Genomic DNA, 26,187 nt, shown 5'->3' on the forward strand with positions numbered 1-26,187 from the left:
CGCATTTAAATATATTCAAAAATAATACTTACAGCTGCTTCCTATTTATAATGTCGAAAGGTCTGAAAACGCGGCAGATTTCCAGTTATTTCTAGTTGGGGAATTTGCATTTCACAGGTTTCTTACAAAGCGTGTTGAACGTTTTCCCCAAACCTGGGCACTGTGGTCATTAGCCAAGACAGAAGTAAAAATAAAGTACAAAAGAAAAAACTCTTCATAAACCGAAAGGGTGACATAATTTGGTTATCTAATTCAACAAATTTAACCACAGATTAACTAGAGGAAAACCCGATACGTTGTTTCTTTTTAAAATGAACTTACAATAAGCTGGATGGGTTTTCGAGCCAGCTAAGGTAGAAAGCATATGGTTTCATATCTTGTTGCCCTTCACAACGTGCCTCCATCCAGGTGGTTCCTGCTTCTCCGAGCACACCCTGTGTTATCTGCTTCCATACAGTGCATAGCCTGTTAACCTTTTCCGATTTCCAACGCAGATCCAAGCCACATCACTTTTCCTTTCTACAGTTTTACTTGAATAGCAGTACTTTGTTCTCCATATCTCTTATCTTCCTTTCTTCAACTGATCAACGTTTGTCTGTTTGAATTCTCAGTTGCAGTAACATATGGACCTACTGTTTAAATATATCAGATTTGTTATTAGAATGCATGCTGACATCAAATTGTCACCGTTTTATTCCAGCTGTAATCATCCTCTTCAGCTCCCACCCACTGCCATTGACACCAACGCCTTCACCAGAAACCTCATCAGGCTGACAAAACCTCAGAAATGAAGCAATCTTATTAAGATTACTTCCACATTCACAATAATGTATACATCCTTTTCAACCTCTTCCTCACTGTTATTGAAGAATATATCCATGTCTTTTCATTTAGTGACTTCACGTATTTAAGTTGATCCATTTCAGTGTTCTATCCTCTGTATCCAAGAATTATTCCAAACTTAGCTGGCTGTATCCTGTGATGTACTAACTCCCAATCGACCAGCACTCCCATCCTTACTGACCTGTATTGGCTTCAAATCCCCAGCACATTACATTTAAAAATCCTGTCCTCATCTTCAACTTCCACTATGGCCTTACTCCACCCTAACTCTATAATGTCTTCTATCTTTATATCCCTCCACCGTCCTACAAAATTTCTGCTTCATCACTTTGCACATCTCCCCACCTTTGTTTTATCACCACTGACAAAGTCATAGAATCATAGAGATGGACAGAAGCAGGCCTTTCAGTCCAACACTTTCATACCGAAAAGATATCCTAAATTAATCTAGTTCCATTTGGCCGCACTTGGTCCATATCCCTCTAAACCCTCCTTATTCATATACCCATCTAGAGCCTTTTAAATGTTGTAATTGTACAACATTTAAAAAAATTCTTAGAATCCATAACTTTGAAGGAACTTTGAGTCACCCTTTATATCTTTTATTTCTTCATTCCTTCTCTATTCCCTCCATCTCCTTTTGTAATTTGTTCCTATTTAAAATACTATTTTCTATGTTAAAGGAAATTTAAAAATGTAAATTGGTGTTAACGTTGTTCAGGTGCTAAGCTAAGTATTTTACTTTATTTCTGACATTTTTTCTGAAATGTTTTGTTTTGCTTTTCTTTGACAAGTTTAATATTGGTTTGTTTTGTTTGTAGTTATCAAGTTTTTGTAATGTGTGAAGTTCTGCAGATACTTTGTTGTTTTATGTAGTGGTGGACAATCCTTATTCACTTTTATAGTTATGATTTCAGAGGTAATTTTCCGAAAGATAAGTGACATTTCCAAAAATCTATTAATGGGGCGTGGGCACTGCTGGCTTGGCCAGCATTTATTGACATTCCCCAGTTGTCCTTGAGACGGTAGTGGTGAGTTGTTTTCTTGAACTGTTGCAGTCCATGTGCAGTAGGTAGCTCCACAATTCTATGGGGAGGGAGTTCTAGGAATTTTCCCCAGTGATATTGAAGGAACAGTAATATATTTCAAGTCAGGATGAGGAATGGCCTGGAGGGGAATTTGCAGTTGGTGGTATTCCTATGTCTCTGGAATTCCGTCCTGAATGACACTGGGGAGGTCACCCCACAACAGCTGAACTGCAGCATCGCAAGAAGGTAACTCACCACCTTCTCAATGACAACAAGGGACAGGCATTAAATGACGGCCAGCTAGTGACACTCACATCACATGAATGAGGAAAAAAAATGCCATTGTGAGTTTGGAAAGCAATATTTAAGAAGTGAATTTTTGGAGTGCATCTTGTAAATGGTACATGTTACAGCTACTGAGTGTCAGTGGTGTAGAGAGTGGATATTTGTGGATGTGGGTAGCCGTCAAGTAATTGCTTTGTCTTGAATGGTGTGAAGCTTCATGAGTGTCGTTGGAGCTATATTCAGCCAGGCAATGTCATTAAACAATGTCCTTTTATTTTCAATCAATTCTTTTATTAACCCTCTCAGGACTCTGTACTCCTCCAATTCTGACACTTTACCCATTCACTAGTTTAATCACCCATCATTGGTGGTCACTTTGACAAATGTCACATTTCAAAGATTCAGAATTCCAGAACTCCCTGCCTTCCATCCTAAACCTCTCTGCCTCTTTCTCAACTATTTAAAGACAATTAAAGGCAACATTCTTCTGTAACCAAGTTACCAGCTATCTATCCTAATAGCCCCTAAAGTGGTTTGATGATGGTCAAATGAAGTATTTTAGTATTATATAGATGAAAATTATTCTATTCAGGCAAGATATTGCTGATTTAATCAAGGATTAATATTACCCATCAATTCAGAAATTCTACACTACTGTCTTCTTAGAGTAGATTTGGCACCCAGTTTGTGCACTGTTTTGAAATCTGTTACTTTAAGCACTAAATATTTACCACAAAGTCTTTACCACAAATATGCTTTACATGGCTGTAACAAACAATTATCATGAATACTGCAAAGTGATGTCCTGTCCACATTATCAAATGCCCCTTTACAGCAGTGGATTGCATTCATAAATAGATTGAAGATCTTGGTTGTTATTTAACCACACAATCAGTCTGAGCATGTTGTCCTGTTTTAAAATGGTTTGCTTCTCTTATCCATGTATTTAAAGTTACTGTAACAATATAATCATTACTTGAATATAATTTTTAAAAAGTAAATTTTTTAAAACACTTAAGCACGGCACAATTTTTGTAGAAGAAATATTGCTTTAAGTGAACTTCAAATTCGTAAAGAAATAATACAAATCAATAGAACCAAAATGCTAGCAATTTACTGCATATCAGAAGAAAATACTTAAATAAATACACAGTATTACTCATAACCTAAGGACATCTCCCCTTAAAAATTGTTGAAAGCCAATGATATACTTTAATTAATAGTCATTTGAATGGTAAAATTTAAATAAAAATGGTAATCATTTTACTCACAGCAAGATGGCACAAAGAACATTGAGTACCTGACAAGGTAATCTGTTTCAGTTATTTTGTTTGAGGTATAAATACTGACCAGGGCTCACTTTTCTTATTTCAAATTGTGCCATAGGACCTTCTATGTCCATCTGAGCAGACAAATGGATCCTGAGTTTCATATGTCATCCAAAAGATGACTACAACAGTGCAACATGATTATATGTTGAGAGCTCCAGAGTGGTACTTAGTTACAATGGCAGAGATCCAAACAGTTTAGAGTCCATGTGCACAGATGATGAAACATAATGTTCAGGTCCAAAACTAACCAAAAACACTAATGGAATGTTGGTGTTAATATCTAGAGGTTTTGAATATAATGTGAAGGAAGGAAGACTTCCAACATCTACACAAAGCTCTACTTGAACCATGACAAATTCTATTTTTGATTCTTTTGTAATTATTAATTGGATCATAGTCATCCCTTCACTTGCTATTCAGCTGTTGACACTTTACTCGCGCTGTTTGATGCTTTTGACACTTCACTCCCATTATTTGTATTTATCTTTTGACATTCTTAATTGTCTGGAATTATCTTGTCACTATCTCTCTGTATATAAATTCTGTGTATATCTCTGCACATAAATTCTATGATGTGCCCTCTCCTCCACATCATCTGATGAAGGAGCAGTGCTCTGAAAGCTTGTGATTTCAAATAGACCTATTGGAACATAACTTGGTGTTGTGTGACTTTTGACTTTGTCCACCCAAGTCTAACACCAGCATCATCATATCATAATGAACCATGATTTGGAGGTGTAGGTGTTGGACTGGGGTGTACAAAGTTAAAACTCACACAATACCAGGCTATAGTCCAACAGGTTTATTTGGAAGCACTAATTTTCGGAGCACTGCTCCTGACAACCACCTGATGAAGGAGCAGCGCGCCAAAAGCTAGTGCTTTGAAATAAACCTGTTGAACTATAACCTTGTGTTGTGTGATTTTTAACATAATTGGACCATATTTATGTACTGTTTACAGATTTAGAATTTTAGAATTAGAAACCCTACAGTGTGGAAACAGGCGCTTTGGCCTAACAAGTCCACTAGGCCATAGAAATTACCTATTGACTCATTGAGAATTTAATGTGGAGTCACCAGAATGACACAAATACTTAAAGATTAAAACTATAAGGAAATATTACATAAATTAGGCTTTTATTCCCTGTGATGTAAAGTTAGAAGGTGATTTGATTGAATTTTCAGAATTTTGAAAGAAATCAACTTTGAAGACAGGGATTTTCTGGGTAGGAAAGCTAGGCCAAGAGAGCATGAACCTTGAAATCAGATTGAAACTTCTTAGGGGCAAAATTAAGAACCAGAAACTGGCAGAAATCTCTCCCACAAAAAAAGTAGGAGCTATCCTTAATAGTAATTTAAAATCTGAAATAACCAGGTTTTTGTGAGCTAACGCTATTGAGGGATGGGGAGCCATGGAGGTCCAATACAGATCTCACTGAATAGTGTGATTGAATAACAATATATTCTGAATGGCATACCCCCGTTTTGACCCAGATGAGAATGTTACCACGAAACAAAAATTGAAACCTTGGAAGAGAGAAAGTTTGGTGATTATATTATATTTTAATATCATTCTAATCAAACTAATTTGAACATATTGATGCTAAATTATTTTATTTCTCTGTTTAAATGCCTTGCCTCCTTTCGCTTTTTATCTCAGCCTATGTAGACTTTCTTTTCAGTTGCACATTTTACAATGACAGAATGTTAATATTGCTCAGGTGACTGCTTGATTGCCTCAGAGCTACTGACAACCAACTGCTTCAGTTGAAACTGCTCATAAATTTCTGGTGTGATCCAAGCACTTCATCCCAATTTAAAAACTGTTTCCCAGTCATATTTATTATTTGGCATTCCAGACCCAAGAATAGCATTAAATACAAAACCCCAGTTGACAATAAAACATTTCCATTTCTCCAAATTATAAATCTCAGTGTATTAAAACATGTTCAGTCCAGTGCCAAATACAATTTAGATGCAGCAGTACATTTTGAATTTTTAATATATGTGGAAGGATGCATCATTTTTATTATGTTAAATTGAGTTGCTGATTAAATTGTTAATCAAGTATTTTATTCCCTTTCAAGGAAGCTATGACTCAAACATATAAATATTTCCCAATAAATTGTATGTTTATCAGAAATTAATCTAATTTCAGTTCAGCAGGCTGCCCTTTTAGATAGACTAACTATTACTCCATTCCCCAGACTCTTGGTCTTCTCCAGATGTTACAGATTCCCAACACTCCCTCTTACTATTGTTTGCTTCCCTGACTTAATCATTTTGGGCTGTTATTTAGTCTGTGCCCAATTTTCAAAATAATTTCATTCAAACTATTTGAAATCTAATGTGCCTGTCTCAACTGTTCTGCAAAGTTTGGTGTTTTGCTATTGAGAAACTTTCTGTTCCCTCATTCAACTTGTTCCTATAGGATTTAGTACACAAACTTAATACCTTTTAGTTAAGAAATGCCCTTTTTTTTGCATCTATTTATTAACAAATACTTAGCATTCTTGCTGACTTAATAATGATTGCTGGTTTCCCTTCTTCATTGAGCCTGGCTGTTTCTTGCAAAGTTAGAACATCAATACTGTGTTTGAATGTGGCTGTTGAGCCGAATTACAGACCTACATGGCTTTTCTCTATGTGAGCAAAGATATTGATTTTGTTGGAACTTCACCATTGTTCTAGCTTATGATTTGGTCCAAATAGACTGTAATCTTTGTTGTGTGAAGGAAACAACACCATTACATGATCATCTTTTTCAGGCAGCCTTTTTTTTGTACATCCTTCTCCCAGATTATGTTGAATGTAACCCATTTTCAAAAATTAATTCATGGGATATTGACATTGTTGGCTGGACCAGTATTTATTGCCCAAGCCCAGATTCCCTTGAAAAGGTGGTGATGAGCTGCTTTCTTTAACTGCTGCAATCCACTGTGTTTCGGCAGATCCACTAGAGATGGAGTTCTAGCACTTTGACCCACTGACAGTGAAGAAATGACAATACATTTCCAAGTCAGGATGGTGAGTGCCTTGAAGAGGAACTTACAGGTGGTGGAGTTATCATGTGTTTTCTGCCATTCAGAATGGGGGTTCAGCAATGGTAATGCCATTGAATATTAAGGGCTGACCATTAGATTCTCCCTTGCAAGTGAAGGTCATTATCCACACTTGAGTGGAACAGATGTTACTTACCTCTTGTCAGCTCAAATCTAGATATTGTCCAGATTTTGCTGCATTAGGGATGGACTACTTTTGTACCTGATGAAATGAGAGTGGTACTGAACACTGTACAATCATTGGAAAACATCCCTATTTTTGATCTTATGATAGAGGGAAAGGTCATTGATGAAGCAGCTGAAGATGTTTGGGCCTTGGACATTACTCTGGGGGGCACTTGCAAGATGTCCTGGAGTTGAAATGGCTCACTTCCAATAACCTCAACCTTTGTCTGTCCAACCAGGGCACAGTTTTCTCTCTGATTCCCTTTGATTTCAGTTTTGCTCAGAATCTTTGAAGCTGCACTCAGTCAAATGCAGCATTGATGTTATGACCAACCACTCTCATCTCACTTCTGGGATTTCTCAAGGTTCATCCTAAAACAGTCCTTGCACATTAAGTTTGACTACTTTGCAGATGGTGTCCAAGTTTAATATGTCTGTCTGTCGGATTTAATGTCAGTTATACATACTACAAGTCCACTTCATCTGAACTGAGCTCTGATGATGTATGCTTCAATTCCATAATTATAGTAATCTGTTGATTTTGGGCATAGGCTTTGAGCTGCATCTTCTGCCATTTTTGCTTGTCATCAGTATATTCTGTAATCTTATGCATCATACACAAATTCTCAATTTTTCGCCGATAATGTTTCCTTTCTTTATCTACTACCAGATCATTGTAGTCATTGGTTCATAATTTATAAAATATCCTTCAAGCAGAGTTTAACTACAATTTCACTTACATTATTATATCAAAAATAATTTTGTTCATGGTAAGCCATGATTAGTCATGCTACTTTTCATGCTACAATTATTAATATTGTAAATGGAAAATAGACTTTATGAATAAGAGAGTGTCAGTTGTAAAACTGATTAAATGATGTATCACAAGTATATTAAAAGATTAAATGTATGACCCCAAACTAATGAATGTTGATTTGTCTCAAATGTCACATAAATGCACTGTTGCATTCTCATTCACTTTAGGTTCACACATTTCAACCTTATCATTGTATTGCTACTGCAAAATAGCTACATTCTGAGAGATAGAACACAGCAGCAAAACAGTGAATATCAGGCTGAATCATCTAAATTGATCATATTACAAATTACATCCCACAGTATAATAATACTTAAGATGAGTGTCCTTTGATTACTTTGCAAGGGTTGCTACTAAATAGGGCAAAATTATAAGTAGATGCTATAGATTGAACTTCTGGATGAATATACTGCTTGCACGCCAGAGAGCCACGAAGCATACTGCCTCATTAAATATCGAAGAATTAATATCATCGCGCATTTTTACAATGGAGCTGGAAATGACAGGACTCCCAAAAGTAACATAATTAAAAGGTTGGATGGCTGGTGGGATGAGGGAGAGAAATCTGCACCAATTGATAGCCATGGCTCAGCTGATTACACTTTTGCCTTAGAGTACTAGGTCCTTTGTTCAAGTCTCATTCTAGGACTTAAGCACAAACACCGAGGCTGACACTCCAGGCCAGTACTGAGGGATCACTGCATTTTGGAAGTGTCATCAATCAGATGACATATTAAAGCTCTGGTTGCCTTCAAGTGAATATACAGGATCACATTTTACTATTTCTAAAAAAAGTGATATCGTACCTTATTCCCAATCAACATCACCAAAACAGATTACTTAGGAATTACCAGATTTATGTTTGTTGGTGTTTACTGTGTGCAAATTGGCTGCCACATTTCCAACATAACATTTCCAACTCCAGTTCCAAACTACCTCAATGGCTGTGAAACCAATGAGACATTCAATAATCTTGCTTTTCTTCACCTAAGGTACATACCATCCAAATGACAATTACAATTCAGGTCTCCCTTTTTGTTTTGGATTTTCTTTGATAAAGCGAATGCGTATGATAGTGAGAATTTCAACATTTGAAATATGAATACATAATCACCTGACAAGAATAGCAAAACACTCACAATGTTATTGAGACTGAGAAATTATTTTGTAGAATTCAGTCAGGTAAGAGTATGACAAACATAGGAAATGCTGGAAAACCTCACAAATCTGTGGAGAGAGAAAGAGAGTTAATATTTCAAGATTAATCTGACTCTCCATTAGAACTGGTTCAAAGTTTCTGGACACGGCCTAGCTATAACAATGGGACTATTGTGGGTTGAGAACCCACTGATTGATTAACACACTTTACCAAGACCCTTTAGCTAAGCCACAGAGTGAGCATCCCACTTCCACATTGCCTGAATCATCAGGGAGGGATGACACACTAGCTCAAGCATTCATTGAAGGAAAGCTGTTTAAAGCAGCAACAAATGTTGTATTTGATCACCTCCAGCCACATGACTCCTGTACACTGCCCACCCGCACTGATAGACGTATCACCTTGCATTAAAGCTAGATAATGTGAGGCGGACATCTTTGTGAGCAGGAAAAGCTGCTCGAGACAGACAGAAGAGAAAGGCATGAACACACTTTAAGTTCCACTGAGCTTGATCGAGATGTTGAGCATCAGGAGTTAGCAATGAAAAGGAAGTTTGTGACGCAGCAAAATGGACAAATCTGTGTGCTTCTGCCTGCATTTCCATTAAAAGTGTACATATATGGAGAAAGAGGGGTGTTTTATAGAATCATAAAATTATACAGCACAGACAGGGCCCTTCAGCCTATCAAGTCTATACCATCAAAACTACACTAAATCTATTTTAGAGCCACTTTCCAGCACTGGGCCTATACCCTTGAATGTCATGACATCTCAAGTGCTCATCCAAGTACTTTTTAAAGGTTGTGAGATTATCAGCCTCAACTATCCTCCTGGGTACTGAATTCCAGTCCCCCACCACACTCTGGGTGAGGAGATATTTCCTCAAATCCACTCTAAACTTCCTGCCTTTCACCTTAAAGTTATGAGGATTTCATCTGCAGCATGAATGTCACAATATCTGAGGCACTTTTGTTGACCGTTACTTTCATTGAATGAGTGGCCAACCTCATGGAGAATGAGACACAGCAGACCATAAATAAGTAAATGATCGTCATGAGCAATGGCCTGCATACTCTGCTATCGATTAACAGAGGATTGAGTACAGCATTACATTGAGGAGAAAGTGAGGTCTGCAGATGCTGGAGATCAGAGATGGAAATGTATTGCTGGAAAAGCGCAGCAGGTCAGGCAGCATCTAGGGAACAGGAGAATCGACGTTTCGGGCATTAGCCCTTTTTCAGGAATGAGGAAAGTTGGTCCAGCAGGCTAAGGTAAAAGATAGGGAGGAGGGACTTGGGGGAGGGGCATCGGAAATGTGATAGGTGGAAAGAGGTCAAGGTGAGGGTGATAGGTCAGACTGGGGTGGGGGCGGAGAGGTCGGGAAGAAGATTGCAGGTTAGGAAGGCGGTGCTGAATTTGATGGATTTGACTGAGACAGGCTGGGGGGAGGGGAAATGAGGAAACTGGTGAAATCCGAGTTCATCCCTTGTGGTTGAGAGTTCCTAGCCGGAAGATGAGGCGTTCTTCCTCCAACCGTCGTTTCGCTGTGGTCTGACGATGGAGGAGTCCAAAGACCTGCATATCCTTGGTGGAGTGGGAGGGGGAATTGAAATGTTGAGCTACAGGGTGGTTGGGTTGGTTGGTCCGGGTGTCCCAGAGGTGTTCTCTGAAACGCTCCGCAAGTAGGCGGCCTGTCTCCCCAGTACAGCATTACATTGATGGCTGAATGCTACAATAATAACATGTAGTCAAGACGAGGTGGACCCTGAGATCAAAGATGCAGAAAGAGCTTGTTGAAAGTGGAGACTCTTCTCAAGGGACCCCCACTTCTCTGACCTTGCTCTCATCCCTGAAACAGTCACATATACTAATCTCTGCCCCAGTGACTGAGTTCAGGATACACGTGGTCCGATGGTGTCGATTGAGAAATTTGTGAACATTGTGAAGCTGAAAACTAATTTGACTGGTCTCATTGTGCCAAAGCAGAAGCAGTTGACAGCATTCACAAACATGGCATCAATGACCTGGGTAATGCAGCTGTGGGCTGCAACTTACAAATCCATGGAGGATTCCCTCAATATAAAGAGACTCGGGTTGTGGTAATCTTAGCAGCAATGCACGGTCACTTGCTCCATTTTGGTAGCAATCTGCTTCCAGATACGTTGCAAATGTGTCAAACTGTGCAAAGAGTAGGAGATTAGTGGTCTTTCCATCAAAGGTGCACTTCTCATGTTAACTAATAAAGATGTTAGCAAGAGATGTGCATAAAAATCATCCCACAGTAATGTCATCTATTTGGGTGTACATAGTGTCACTAAAATTGAACTCAACTGCTCAAGTTACTAAACTGCCATAGGCTCCTGGTGTTTGTGATTGTTCCTTAGCCAGATGAGCTATCTATCTTGTTCTAGTTATGAATGGTCCTCAATTTATGAGCTGGTTCAGTTCCAGACCTGAATATGGTTTCCCTTTCTAAAGAACAAGCTCAGATCTAGTTCTCAGTGACCAGCTAAACACGCAAGCATGGAAATTATTGTATGTACTATTGGTTCAAATGATAGCTAACTGCTCACCTTGTTCACTTCCATGTCCTGGAACATTTTCATTCAAATGGCCAGCAACTTGTAACACTATATATTATCAAAATTAAATGGGATTGGGCAAGTCTAACTGCAGACATTGAAGTAATTCTTACAGTAAATTATAGTCCAATATGTTTTATTTCAATAGGAAAAATGCAGCAATGCAAGAAGAATCACACAGATGATTTTAATAAAATATTTGTTATTACATGAAGAAAAAGGAAGACAAACAGAAAGAAAGATTTCTTCTGGTTCTGTCTAATTTCTTACTTATGCATGGTTCTGTTTTTGATTGCTCCTTAGCCAGATGAACTAAGTATATGGTTTTACTTATGGATGATCCTCAGTTTGTGAGCTGGTTTAGTTCCAGGACTGAGTATGGTTTTCCTTTCTAAGAAACAAATACAGGTCTAGTTGTCTGTGACCAGATAATCATGCAAGCCAAAAATAATTGTTGGTGGTATTGGCAGGATAACTCAAAAATGATCATGCAATCTTTCTCTGTCAATTATTTCAACGCAAATATTATCTACTTTTTTTGCAGAAGTATACTTTATTCATGGAGAGAAATCTTTTGGCACATGTGCAGTTAATGAAGCTGTTCAGATCTATACTCTCTTTACTTACAGAGGACAAATTAAGCCTTTGATGTTCACCATTCACTATATTCACACTCAATGTCTTGGCATTTAGCTGAGGTGGCAGTAGGGCCCAATTGCCGAAGGACCCCCATTATTCTTTGGCAGAAGGACCTTTCATGGTGATTTTTCCCCATTGTGCCTTGGTGGCAGCTGCCCCGAGCTTTAGTGCATCCCTCAGCATGTAGTCCTGGGTCTTGGAATATGCAAGTCTCTAACTCTCAGTTAGGATCAACTCCTTCAACTGGAAGACCAGCAAGTTTCTTTTACTGAGTTAATGGTGGTTCAGGTGTAGTTGATGTTTACCTTGGTGTGCGTCCCCTGGAACAGACCATAGAGCACGGAATCCCGTGTCACGGAGTTGCTTGGGACGAACCTCGACAAACATCATTGCATTCCTCTCCAGACTACCTTTGCATTGGCACATTCCTGAAGGAGGTGTGTGACAGTCCCGTCCCCTCCACAGTTGTTTTGTGGTGGCGCAGAGAGTGTGGACATGCATAAAGGATCTCATAGACAGTATCCTTCTCACCATCAGCCAAGCAATGCCCTTGCACTTGTATGAAAGCTCGGGCCATGAGGCATTCTGCCAAATGACTTTCACAGTCTGCACAAGATCCACCCTCTTCTTTTCTCAAAGAGTCTCAAGGACACTATTTTAAATTAATTAAAACCTGCATTAAAATTGTGGATAAATCACCCTGAACATTCAGATTACTGTTGATAAGTGGTGAGCATTAAGTTGGTGCTAAGTTTGTAAAGCATTCAGTGCAGTAAAATTTCAGGCTGCTTCTTCAGAAAAAGATTTTGTATCTCAGATGGTTACTGAAAAAAAGGGTTGAACTATTTCTACTCCCTTAAATTTTTTTACTACTCAAATTTTGAAATAAGGACAAAAAAGGAACAAACACTCTCTTCCAATATTTGGAGCAGAGCACGAGGTTGGAATGTTGTGCCTTCTAACTAACCCGCAGTTTCAGGAAACAGAGGGGATATACACCTCAGTGCAGGGAGCTTCCTCACTTTGTACACGCAGCTTCCCACATCATACAGATCATTGTCTAAAAACTGAAGACTCAGGCAAAATCCCCTTCCATCAAAATGGCTGTCAGGAAACTGCAAAACATTTGTGTGGAGCAGGCAGTGTGTTTATCTTTCTTATCGCCGGCGGAAACCTATGGGAAGCTGTATACTGTTCTCTCAACTTGTCCCCTGTCACATAATTGTAATGCATTACATGCAATGTAATGTTTTTAGATTTCAGTCTTAAGTTAATTAGTTGACAATACCTAACTTCGAAATCGGTGGGGCTTCCTTTCTAGAACATCTAAGGACAATGGAGTAAAACAATTAAAAGGGTTAATTGTTCTTGAAAAAGAAAATATAATACGCCTTCAAATGTCCAGTGGTAAGGTTAATGATTGCTGCTGTGTGCCAAATGCCGAACTCTTTGAAGTTTCCAAACATAAGCTAATTTTTCAAAGTCTTTACAGAATGACCTGTAGCATGGATTATGCTAATATTTATCCAGTTCTGTACTTATCCAGACTTTTTATTATCATTTAGCAGTGGAGTTTGTGCATGCTTAAATTATTTTAAAATATGTAATACCTAAGATATCATTAGTAAATCAAGCAATATATTGACATAGACTAAGTCAAACTGACAATTATATCCCCGCAGTGAGATATTATTGTTCTCAAATTATAAATTAAAATCACTATATTTATTGTAGCATATGGATTAGGTGAAGATCATTCACTTATTTACTCAGGTGGGTCCTTTTGAAGCCACACATCATATTATATAGAGGCAAACACAATTTATAATTGGTTACTGAATCTGAATTTATTGAAAAATACATTTTGCAAGGAAAAAAGCCATAATACCAGAAAACACATTGCTTAATTTGTCAGCTTTTCCAAGCATACCTAAACATCAAGAAATTGTGTCATTAGTACATTTTTGCTTCTAATGGAGCAAACATTGAAAATAATTAATGCCCCATTTTTCTCCTGAATTTCTCCCCTCCACCACCCCCATTCCTCAGTTAGCAAAGAAAATGTAAAAACATTTTAATAAATGCTTCCAGACATTTGGAAGAGCATCACTCAATAACCTTGTCCTTGACCTAGCAATGTATAGATGATCAGAACCTAAGGAAATAGTCTGGTGCTTCCTCAAATAAAGTCTTTTTGAATGTTCAAGCATAGTTCATTTGTGCTAGCAAAAGGGAAGCAAATGGAAACAGTTATTCATCTGGCAATGATGCTCGGAAAATAAAACATATGATTTTTACTATCTACAAGGTTACACATCTTATTCTGATATTTCAAATTAGGTTTGTTTCCTTTATATTAAATTCAGACGTATCTGTTTTGAATGGCTGAAAGAATCTCCAGTCTTTCAGTAAATGCCAACTGAGTGGAACTGAGATTCCCTTGTTGGTATTTCATTGCTCTTATCATTGTGGTGTCTCAAGTTTGAGTAGTTGGGGTTGGCTGCATGAATTACACATACTTATAAAGACCTAAAACTGACTAACATCAACTTAATAATAAGGCAGTCTTTACTTTTTAACCTTTATCACATGGGAAAGAAATGAAAAGTAATAGGCTAGATGACTTCCCTGACAAATGGTGGCCAATGCTGTTGAATTGTAGATGAGATGATCAACGTCTATCCTTTACTTAACAACATCAGAGTACAAGTTACGAAGGAATAAATGAAGACTATCACATCCATGAAGCTTATTCTTTCAAAAGACTTGTGATTTTAGGCAACAAACATCCAATGACATATTTTGAAACCTGATCGTTGGTAACAACACTGGACTAATACTTATTTGCTTTAGATTTTCAAAAACTACAGTTATGACCAAATGAGGAGGGGGCATTGACTCTTTTTATAAACCTCTCTCAGTAATTTGCAACAACCACGGGCAGCACAGGGGCTTAATGGTTCGCACTGCTGCTTTCTCACAGCGCCAGTGACCTGAGTTCGATTCTAGCCTTGGGTGACTGTCTGTGTGGAGTCTGCATGTTCTCCCTGTGAATGCTTGGGTTTCCTCCCACAATGCAAAAGACGTACAGGTTAGGTTCATTAGTCAGAAAGAAATGGGTCTGGGTGGGTTACTCTTTGGAGGGTCAGTGTGGACTTGTTGGGCCGAAGGGCCTGTTTCCACACTGTAGGGAATCTAACTAAACTACCTTTATTTCTTTTTGGAATGCAGTTATCACACTCGCTTAAAATGTAGCTCACTTGAAAATGAAGAAGCACAATACTAACGTTTTCTAAAGGAAAGAAATATGAATTTGATTACTTCCTAACACTGAGAAAAAAATAAAAATGTGAAATCAAATGCACTCAAACACAGATAAAGGAACTAAGTTTAACAGCGAGTGTGTCTGGTACAAGTAGGGAGAACCAAGGTTTCACAGTTAGCAATTCCATAGAATTGTTGAGGTGTTAGATTCGTAACCTGAGACCCCAGTTGTTCATTTGTCGAATTGCAGTGGCAAAAGCTGCAGATATGTTTGACTTCTAAGTCAATAATTATTTTCCCAATTTACTTTTTCACTGGGTGCTGTTTTCAGAAATGATGATAAAAACAGGCAGGGAGAAAATAGATAGAGAGAGAGAGAGAGAGAGAGGGAGAAAGAGAGAGAATGACAGAGAGAGTAAGACAGAGAGAGATTCTTCAATTCTTACAAATCAACCTTTTCTCTTTGTTGTGCAGCTCAAAAAGCAGCTGTTGAAATGTATGTTCAGTATGTATTCTTGAGTCTGAATCCTTTGCCTTTCTGAGATGGCTAATTGACCATTCATTTTTCAACTTGTGAAGATATCATACCACTGTAAATTAATACAGGAGATTTGAATTTGTTGACACTGACTCAATTATCTGGTTTCAATGTTTTTAGAATAAAAATGTTAATTTCAGTGTGCATGGTTTCATTTATTCCACATGGGTCACTTGAAATTTTTTCTCAATCTGTGATTGCAGACATTTTCGGTCCATGTTTCTTTATATTTTAAAAAATAACTTGTCACTCCTTGAAAAATTTCATGAACTGACAGTTCTGAAGGAGAGTCATACTGGAGTCCAAATGTTAACTCTGTTTCTCTTTCACAGATGCTGAGAGATGCATTGAGTTTCTCCATCATTCTCAGTGCTTGTTTCAGATTTATAGCATACATAGTATTTTACTTTAATTTGAGTTCCTGTATACTCATTCCCATGACATTTTATCAGCACATTGGTGTTTAATTTGCTCTCTGGATAAAAAAACAAATTCCCAATAGCAATTCTTGAAAGCATCCAGTTTATGGGCGACTGCAAATTTATCTCTCTGCATGGTTAAAGCAGCCAGTGGTCACTATATGTTTTCGCACAAACCTTTAACAGCCAACAGCAACAATTTGTATGAGCTAACACTGATCACTTTTATGGCTATAGGCATTGTCATTGCAGCTTGATTTTGTGGGGGATGTGCCAAAGCCTTTAAATTTCCTTTACATGCCCTGGTTTCCCACAATGGAAGATCATATCCTGATTTCCCACCTACATCTTAGATTAGATTAGATTGCATTACAGTGTGGAAACAGGCCCTTCGGCCCAACAAGTCCACACCGACCCGCCGAAGCGAAACCCACCCATACCCCTACATTTACCCCTTACCTAACACTACGGGCAATTTAGTATGGCCAATTCACCTGACTTGCACATCTTTGGACTGTGGGAGGAAACCGGAGCACCCGGAGGAAACCCACGCAGACACGGGGAGAACGTGCAAACTCCACACAGTCAGTCGCCTGAGGCGGGAATTGAACCCGGGTCTCTGGCGCTGTGAGGCAGCAGTGCTAACCACTGTGCCAGCGTGCTGCCCACCATCTTATTCCCCTCATTGGGCGGCACGGTGGCACAGTGGTTAGCACTGCTGCCTCACAGCGCCAGAGACCCGGGTTCAATTCCCGCCTCAGGCGACTGACTGTGTGGAGTTTGCACGTTCTCCCCGTGTCTGCGTGGGTTTCCTCCAGGTGCTCCGGTTTCCTCCCACAGTCCAAAGATGTGCAAGTCAGGTGAATTGGCCATGCTAAATTGCCCGTAGTGTTAGGTAAGGGGTAAATGTAGGGGTATGGGTGGGTTGCGCTTCGGCGGGGCGGTGTGGACTTGTTGGGCCGAAGGGCCTGTTTCCACACTGTAAGTAATCTAATATCAATGATTTGATATTTGATGTATGGGACTATGATGATACTGTGGCTTTAAGAGGTATATTTTTTCCAGGTTTGATGGAAAAAGGTTGAGATAGAGGTGATGAGTAGTCCGCTCCAAAGCTATTAAAATAAGCAACTTGTGAGGCCTTGAGGGTTTTTTTAAAGTTGGGACAATAGAAGCAGCCTGAATAGGTGGGGTCAAGCTCAAACAGAACTAGGATTTTTTTTCTTCTTTAGTTTCAGTAGTAGTTGCTGCTGAGATCTTATTCCCCTCATTGTTACAGCTAAAAGTTGGGGTTCTATTTCTGCTACTGGAATTGCACATGAGACAATCTATTTTACTGAATTTGCCTTTGACAAGGGTGTGTTTACTATATTGTAGCAGTTGCTGTTTATGAGTTAAATAATCTATTATTCTGTTAAGCTTTCCAATAAAGCTAAGTTATTCTGATTTATTTTTCTCTTCTGTTGTCTTTTCACTATTGTGTATTAATTAAGTGTGTTTGGCTTCAAGACTGGTAGTTTGACCAATAGAATCACAACCAGAATGCAATAGCTGGCATTTGTCTTTAAAATAAGAAAAGGCTAGGGTCTAGGCTATCTTTTTAATATATTTTGAGGGGGGGTTGGCCTGGTCCATAACAGGGCCACATTTTCTTAACAGGCTGATCATACAAAACTTTCAAGCATTGTGAATTAGGAAGAGGATTGTTTTATACTTTTAAGTGGACGTGGATATATTGGTCAAATGGATTGACATGTAACGTGGAAATTAATACAGAGAGGTGTAAACTGATACATTTTGATAAGCAAAACAAGGAGGAACAATAATAAATAGATGGTGTGCAGAAATCAAGAATTTTGAGAGTATGTGTGCACTTTTGTTGAAGCGCATACAATAGGCACAGACATGTTAATAGGTAGGATCCTGAGTTTAGAATTAGAGGTAGAGAGTAAAAAGAACAAGAGTAAGGAAGTTATGAAGAACCTTTACAAAAATACTGATCAGCCACAACTGGAATATTGTGTCCAACTATGCTCACTCTGCTTATGAAAAGGTGTGAAGGAAATAGAGAGTGCATAAGAGATTGGCATGAATGTGAGACTTCAGTTACATCGATTACAGAAATTGAGGCTGTCCTCTTTGAAGGAGAGAAGGTTGGGAAGTGTTGAAAATTATGGGATTCCTGGAACCACCAAATAGAAAAAATATATTGTTCCCCATTGGCAAAAGATTGAGAATCAGAGGACATCTAATTATGGCGAATGGCAAAGATTCAAAAGTGACAGAAAATATTACTGCACAGCAAGTGGCTCAAATTTGAAATGCCCTATCAGAGAATGTGGTGAAGGCAGATTCAGTTGTGGTTTTCAGAAGGAAATTGGATAAGCACCTCAAGAAAGAAATCAATCCATTTCAGGAAAGGACAGGGAAGAGCAGCTAGTTAATTAATTCTTCCAGAAACTTGGCACAGACTCAAACGTAGAAATATCTTCTTGTATGGTAGAGCCATCCTATGATTCTCTAAATGACCTTTAACAGAAAGCCGAACCTACCTCCCTTCAGCTGTCTGGTTTCCCAAGGTCTGGAAAACCTGGTCACCATTGAATCTGGAAGGCAGTTTAAATCAGTGACTACCAGACTGGTTAATATATTTAGATTGTCAACTAACATTCTGGGAGCAAGTTAGCTTCCTACCCCTTGTCCCTGCTCTTTTAAACCCAGAAACAGTGGGTGACGGCTCCAGGATGAGTTTCAGATGTTTTAAAATTTTGGCCCACTGCCTGCACCCATCCAGTCGTGATACCTAATGTAAGATATCACACAATCCAGTTTCTATGTGCAAAGTGCAAAAAATTTTTTTTTTTAAATATTAAAAGCAAACTATGGTTTCATAAAATACTGTTCATTGATAAAGAGATACATTTTACTAAAGCTTTTCATCAGATCAAAGGCAAGAATGCCAAGTTTTAAATGATCATCTATATTATGGCATGCTGATTAGTCAAAAAGCTTTTGACACTGAGCCACATAAAGGAAGAATGAGGGAGTTGGTAAAAAGATTTATCAAAGACGTGGATTTTAAGGAGTGTTCTAAATGAAATGAGAGAGTTGGAGAAGCAGAGGACTAACATATACACCAAAGAAAATGCCTAATTAGCTGAATAAAAATGATTTGTAGCGGTAGCATATATTTGACAGAAATTAAACATGTAATGAAATGCATGTTTTCACAAAAAGTGAACAATAACAAGAGATCGATTAGAAGTTTCACGTGCAATTTTGATTCTTAAAAATCTCATTAAATACTATCTTTTCAAAATTCCTGAAAAAAAAGAAAAAAAAAAGTGGACGGCACAGTGGCACAGTGGTTAGCACTGCTGCCTCACAGCGCCAGAGACCCGGGTTCAATTCCCGCCTCAGGCGACTGACTGTGTGGAGTTTGCATGTTCTCCCCGTGTCTGTGTGGGTTTCCTCCGGGTGCTCCGGTTTCCTCCCACAGTCCAAAGATGTGCAAGTCAGGTGAATTGGCCATGCTAAATTGCCCGTAGTGTTAGGTAAGGGGTAAATGTAGGGGTATGGGTGGGTTGCGCTTCGGCGGGGCGGTGTGGACTTGTTGGGCCGAAGGGCCTGTTTCCACACTGTAAGTAATCTAATCTAATCTAACTTTATTACACGGCTAATATAAATAAAAAACTCATCTGTCTATATTGTTTCTTGATAAAGATTGTCGCAAAATGTATTAAATAAGAATATAGATTTTATGTAAAATGCATGAGAGATTGAATGACATCTGTTTGTGCTTCATGTTGAATTCCACATGACATCTTGTGAGCTGTAGCATCATTAACATAGAAACCTACGTTTTCATGAATCCTCTTCATAAAACTACTGATGACTTGATAACAGTTCATTGGCTTCTTGAGCAAGTTATCATTTAAGGAAATTTCTAGAAAATATTGCAAAATCGGGATTTTATGATTAATACTGGTGTTGAAGTAATTTTTAAAACTCTGAAGCTGGCGAGTCATGTGATTTCATAAAATTGCAGTGGAATATAATCAAAAATAATGAATTATTTGGAGGAATACCAGACAATGTGAGAATGAACATTTTCTTCATAATTGGCTTACATACTTCCACCAATCTATCAGCAACGATTCAAGAGTTTGTCTATGTTACTCTGCTTAATTTGTGACTGTCAACAGATTCTGTTGTCGTAGATACCGTCATAACCAATATTCATCTTCCCTCTGTTTCAATCTGCCTAGCTTCCAGTTGGAATAATTAGATATTGATGAGAATCAGAATCTCATCTGATTGATACATTTTACTAATGCAGTGGTAATAGCTCCAATTATAGTGCCCAGATGAAATTCAATAAATTAATATTGACTGAGTATCATACCTGCATCCACCTCATTGATATAGTCTGGTGGACGAGTTGATACTTTTCACATTAAAAGATCAAAGAAATTGAAATTAGTTGTGAACAATTTCCTTAATTTCAGTCAATTTTGTCATTGTTTTATCTTTCAAATGTTGCCTTTGCCATTTTATATGAACAATATATATGTTTTAAAGAAACCATTTATGATGATAACAGATGTTTCACAGAATCACTTGACCATTTGTGTGAGATTAACTTTGTTCCGAGCCTGTAACGGTACCTGGCTTGCAACTCACTTAAGTAATCAGACAAGTTATTTATTGTGTTCAGTTGCAATGTGCAAATTGTTTAGTTGCGTTCCTTGCTAGATGACCTCTCAGATCTACAATAAATCCTAGAAGAAATGCTTGGGTGATTCAATAAAATGTCACCCACAATCATTTTTTTTTACAAATACCACCTATTAATAAAGTGAACAGAAACAGTGTTGCAAGGTCAGATCAGGAATTTTTCATTAGGCTGAGGAACATAGACGACAGGGAGTTGAGTTCGATGCATACTTTTCAATCTAGGGCAAGATGCCTAGCACAATACAGAAACATTGTGCTGCCAATAAAGAGACCCACAACTGAAACCCAGCTCCCATTTTGATTCAGGCCTCAAAGATGGTGGTATCTTCAACTACAGACTCAAAGCTAACTGCTTGGGATAACAAAGTCCTACTGCACATTAAAGGAATATGCCTTATTGTAGGTCTTCAGTACTTATAGTATCCTTGAAAATAACTCACAGTCATAGGTTTTTTTATCAACATGCTGCATGACAAAGGATCTTGGCTTTGTTTTAGTCAAATACTTAGGCCTTCAAACTAGTTGAGAATGTTTTAATAGAAACATAAAAAAGGATATGGAAGAGAAACCATAAAACTAGTGCAACAATAGTGATAAAGGTGGATTATTGAATTTAAATTTCAATTACTTCAATTATGATTGCATTGTCTGAGACCTTTTATGGAGGAAATGTTTTTTTAAAAAGGAAAAAACATGGACCTAAAATGACTGCAATGATCACCTGACCACAGATTGAGGTAAACTTCAAGAGACCCATGTGGAATAAATTAAGCCATCTGAGCTAAAATTATCATTTTTATCTAAAAGCATCAAAACCAAACAATTGAGTCAGCAGCTCCATTTTTTTTGACATGTATATGATAATGCCACATATTGGGAAGTGCCAGTTAACCACTTCAGAAAGACAAGGGATCTAGACTTAAGAATAGAAGCTGAACTATACTCCAATAGCTGCTTTTGAGCAGCCTAGGCAAAAGAAGGGAAAATGGAATTGTAAGAAAAAAATTGAAAGGCTCTGTTGCCTTCTCTGCCTTCAACCGAGCATCTCAGAAAACAGTGTACAATAAAACGGTAAATTAGGAAAACAACATTGATCAAGAGCTCAAAGATGTCTACAGATTTTGACACACTTAACAACTGTAGTCTAAAGTTATGGATCTAACATCTTAATGATCCTAAGAACCTTTTAACTGTGTAACCATTATTCTCCCTGATAGTACCAGATATTGTCCCTTTAAAACTTGTTACCTGAGTCGATGCATGTATTTTCTGTAATTCATTTTCCTTGAAGTTTGTAGGTAATAAAATTTGTCTTGCTTCCACTCAATAAAACATTGGTAATTGGTTCCTTCTTTTTCTAGTGACATACATTTGAACTCAGTTCTCACAACAGAATGCTATGAAAAAAAGAAAATATTTGCTGTAACAGACAAAGAGGTGGTTAAAAAGAGGGAGCTAAGTCTTTCTCCTCACCTGAATGCATCAAATTTGAGGGCTTGGCCATGATTTTCCCAGAGGCAAGTTACAAAATCAGAGTGCAAGAAACAACTTGTACCTTCAGAAGTTGTTTAAAGAAAATTGCAAATGGCTTTCTTGAGTCTCTAATATTAAGAGCATTAGATATCCACATTTAATATCAATATTTTAAAATAGCAGGGCAGAATAACTCATAAAAATTGTAATCTTACCTTTAGAAGAATTAAAAATGGTTGCTAGGCATTTTGAGTTCTGCAGAAAGGCATTACAGCAGATATAGCAAAATTGCTGGCAAAATATGTAGTGGTGGATACTGAGGACTGAGAAGCAGATACATTAAAACTGGAACAGTGCAGATTAGAACTAGAATTTCATCAGAAAAAAAGGAAACAGCAATAGAAAAAAGAGAGACAGAGATGCAGGAAAAAGAAAGAGAAAACAACAGTGAGGTAGGAACAAGAATGAAGAGTAGAAAGTGAAAACAAAAGAAACAGAGAATTTAAGTTAAAAAGGCTCAAACCGGGGAGGGAGATTGAAGTTTCCTCTTGTGAGGAAACTATACTCTACACACACTGAAGAGCTGAAGTATCAAAGATTGCCATTTAAACTCTCCAATATTATGAGGATAAGGCATACAGTTTCTTTGTCCCTTTTCAAACATTAACACAGCAGGTTCCTTTTACAGTGGAAGCAGGCCATTCAGACAATCAAGTCCACACCAACCCTCCAAACAGCATCTCACCCAGACCCACCTCCTATCATATGGGCTTAGATTAGTTCACAGGTCGGCGCAACATCGCGGGCCAAAGGGCCTGTTCTGTACTGTATTTTTCTATATTATATGTATCCCTGTATTTTCCATGGCTAATCCACCAAACCTACACATCCATGGACACCATGGGCAATTTAGCTTGGTCAATCCACCTAATCTGCATATCTTTGGACTGTGGGAGGCAACCCACACAGACACAGGGAGAACATGCAAACTCCAAGCAGTCACCTGGAATCAAACCTGGATCCCTGGTGGTGTGAGGCAATACCACTAACCACTGAGTCACTGTGCTGCCTCCAGTCAAAGTGACCAGTCAAACAATGCCCACTGCTATTACAGACAGGAAAACTCTGGAGCTGTATTCCCTCTTAACTGAGGAGGGTGCTGCTGACTAGAAGATAGGAAAGGGGCTATTTCACTTGTATTTCATTTGGTACCCGAGACATACAGGCACAACCCTCATGAAACAACCTGACCAACCACACCTAGAATTTGAACAGCTTAAGCAACACACTTTTGACCAGTGGCTGTGGGATTTAAAATGGAGACCATATATAGAAACCTTCATAAGATATTTCTCATCATAAAATGCAAAAGTGCCACAATTTTTCAATCAGGATACATTGTAGTATAGCAGAGGAGAACATGGCTCAGGCAGGCTGTAATTCTGGCTGATGACTGACTCAATCCACAGATCCATAAACTCAGGGAAGTTAGGGTCTTGAAATTGTCACAGACCGAAGAGGGATAAAGGTGAAATAAAAATCCTTGAGACAAGCTGGAGAGAAAAGAGAACCAGACAGAGAAAACAGAATTGTGACTGACTATTAAAAAAATGAGATCCAGACAGGCGATATATGTCACAAAACAAATTGGGCCATTATACCAATCCCTAGAGAACACCAATACGGAACAATTATCCAAACAAGACAGGCAGGGAATATTTTATTTGGATAATTGATTGTTGGATAACTGATTGTTCGGATATTGCATAACACCTTTACAGGACCCTGAGATCTTGTTCAGGTAATCTGAACTTCAGATAATTGATGTGCGGATAACCGAGGTTGTTCTGTATTTACCTTGCACAATTCTCCCCTTTATAGTATGAGTTTAAAGTTTGATGGCAAGCTTATCATGGGGCAACACTCTGTTACTTTATTTAAAGCTCTTTCAAGTTTAGTTCTTCATGATTTGCCTTCAATAAATCCACGTTTGGCTTTCTTGAATAATCTCACTTCTCTGAGTGTTTATGATTTTTCTCCCTGTTATCATTTCTAAAACCCACACTACTATCAAGGTTTAGCTGACTGGCCTGTAACTGTTGGATTTATCTTTATACCCTTCCTCTGCATTGTTCCATTTAGCTAAGTAGATTGAAAGATTATGGCTAGTAACTCTGCAAATTTCTAAAGTATAAACCTAATTGTCAGTATTTTTGGATGTATCAAATATAGCTCTGCGACTTAACGGTCTTAAAATACAGTCAATGTTTCTCGACCTCTCTCCTCTTTATCAATTTTCAGCCCATTTAGTGGTACAATGACCTCCTCTTTCACAATTACTTTGGTATCATCTTTTTCTATGGTAAAGACAGGTGAAAAGTGCTAATTAGGTACTTTAGCTATGGCCTCTTCTTCAATGTATAGATCTACATTTTGGTCCCTAACTGCCCATCCCTCAATTTATTATCCTTTTAGTATGTATGTGTGTCTAGAAGACCATTCATTCTCTCTTAGTTAACTGTCCATCTCTTGTCTCTTTTTCTCTTATTTCCTTTCTCAATTCTGCTCTGAACATCTTATATTCTTTCCAGTTGGCAGTTGGACATGCCATTGTTCTGCCATTCTCACATTCCGATCACTTAATCTGCACTATCAGCACCCTTTCTCCCCCAGCACTCCACGCCCACGCTATTGCATAAATGCTGTCAGCTCCGTGTCAGTTCTGAGAAAGAGTCATCTAGACTGGAAACCATAGTTTGCTCTCTGTCCTCAGATGCTGCTTGACATGCTGTGATTTCAGCATTTCCAGATTCCAGCATCAGCAGCAATTTGCTCCTATCTTATATTTGACTCTGTTCTCACTTCTACTAGCTACCTAGTATCTGTAACACCCAACCTTTTGTTGTTTCATCTTACTATTTATCTCTTTTGTCACTCAGGGAGCTCTGGCTTTGTTTGCCAGCCCATTCTGCCTCATGTGAATCTATCTTGAATTGGACCTGAACATCTCCACTTAAAGGCATGTCATTTTTCCATTATTATTTTGTTGTCAGTCTGATCTTAATTTACCTGGGCCAAATCCGATCTTAGCCCACTGAAGTTGGCTGTTCTCCAAGTAATTTTTTAAAAATTCCAGATTGTTACATATTCTTTTTTTATAGTTAATCTAAACCCAGTGACACAATGACCATTCTTCTCTAAATGTTCCTTTCTTGACATTTGATTCATTTGATCCATCTCACTTTTCAGAAGCAGATATTCAGAAATGTGCTTCATCTTTGGGTCAGAAACATACTGACCAGGACACGCTTCAAAAACCCTTGTCCCTTCCTGCCCTTTACAGTATTAATATTGCAATAATTAGAGTTCTCCGTTATCGCTGTTCTATATTCTAGAGCAGTAATTTCCCTGTAAATCTGCTCCATTGTAACATCCCATAGCGCCTGGCTGCCAACTGAACATACATTGCTATAACATTCGCTCAGAATGCTTCAAGCCCCAATAATTGAAGATCCAGTTCCAATTAATTTTCCATTGTTATAGGGTTTTTTTCTCCTTACATTATATTGTCACACTTGTTTTTGCTTTACTAAGGATATTAATTCCACAATCACACTCAACTTCACTTTCAAAACAAATCATTTAGAAATTGCAGCTTTCAAACTCTTGTATTGATCAGTTTACATTGTTTCTCTGTTTTTATCTAAATGATGGAAAAGGCTTTCATTATCGAAGAAAATTTATCAACAGTGGCGCTTATGTTCTAAATTTGACATTTAAGTGTACACAACTTGAAATAAATATCAAGTGGTGGCATATAAATTGTGAAAATTAAGTTCACATCC

At 38.1% G+C, this 26,187-nt stretch overlaps 1 long non-coding RNA gene across 3 annotated transcripts in view; it reads right to left on the reverse strand.

Annotated features, from left to right (window-relative positions):
* Positions 1 to 26,187, reverse strand: part of LOC122555840 (uncharacterized) — a 192,168-nt gene that overhangs the window by 77,415 nt on the left and 88,566 nt on the right. The window contains exon 1 of one of the 3 annotated variants that reach the window (XR_006313372.2): positions 322 to 342. The exons of 1 other annotated variant lie outside the window; for it this stretch is intronic. This is a non-coding gene — a long non-coding RNA (uncharacterized LOC122555840). Of the gene's footprint in view, positions 1 to 32; positions 148 to 321; positions 343 to 26,187 lie in introns of those variants that run through there. One more of the 3 variants, XR_015759043.1, reaches the window with a different exon arrangement.

This window comes from Chiloscyllium plagiosum, unplaced genomic scaffold (assembly GCF_037043375.1).
Source record: "Chiloscyllium plagiosum isolate Xiang-an unplaced genomic scaffold, Cpla_swu_hap1 HiC_scaffold_13, whole genome shotgun sequence".
NCBI classification, from domain to species: domain Eukaryota; kingdom Metazoa; phylum Chordata; class Chondrichthyes; order Orectolobiformes; family Hemiscylliidae; genus Chiloscyllium; species Chiloscyllium plagiosum.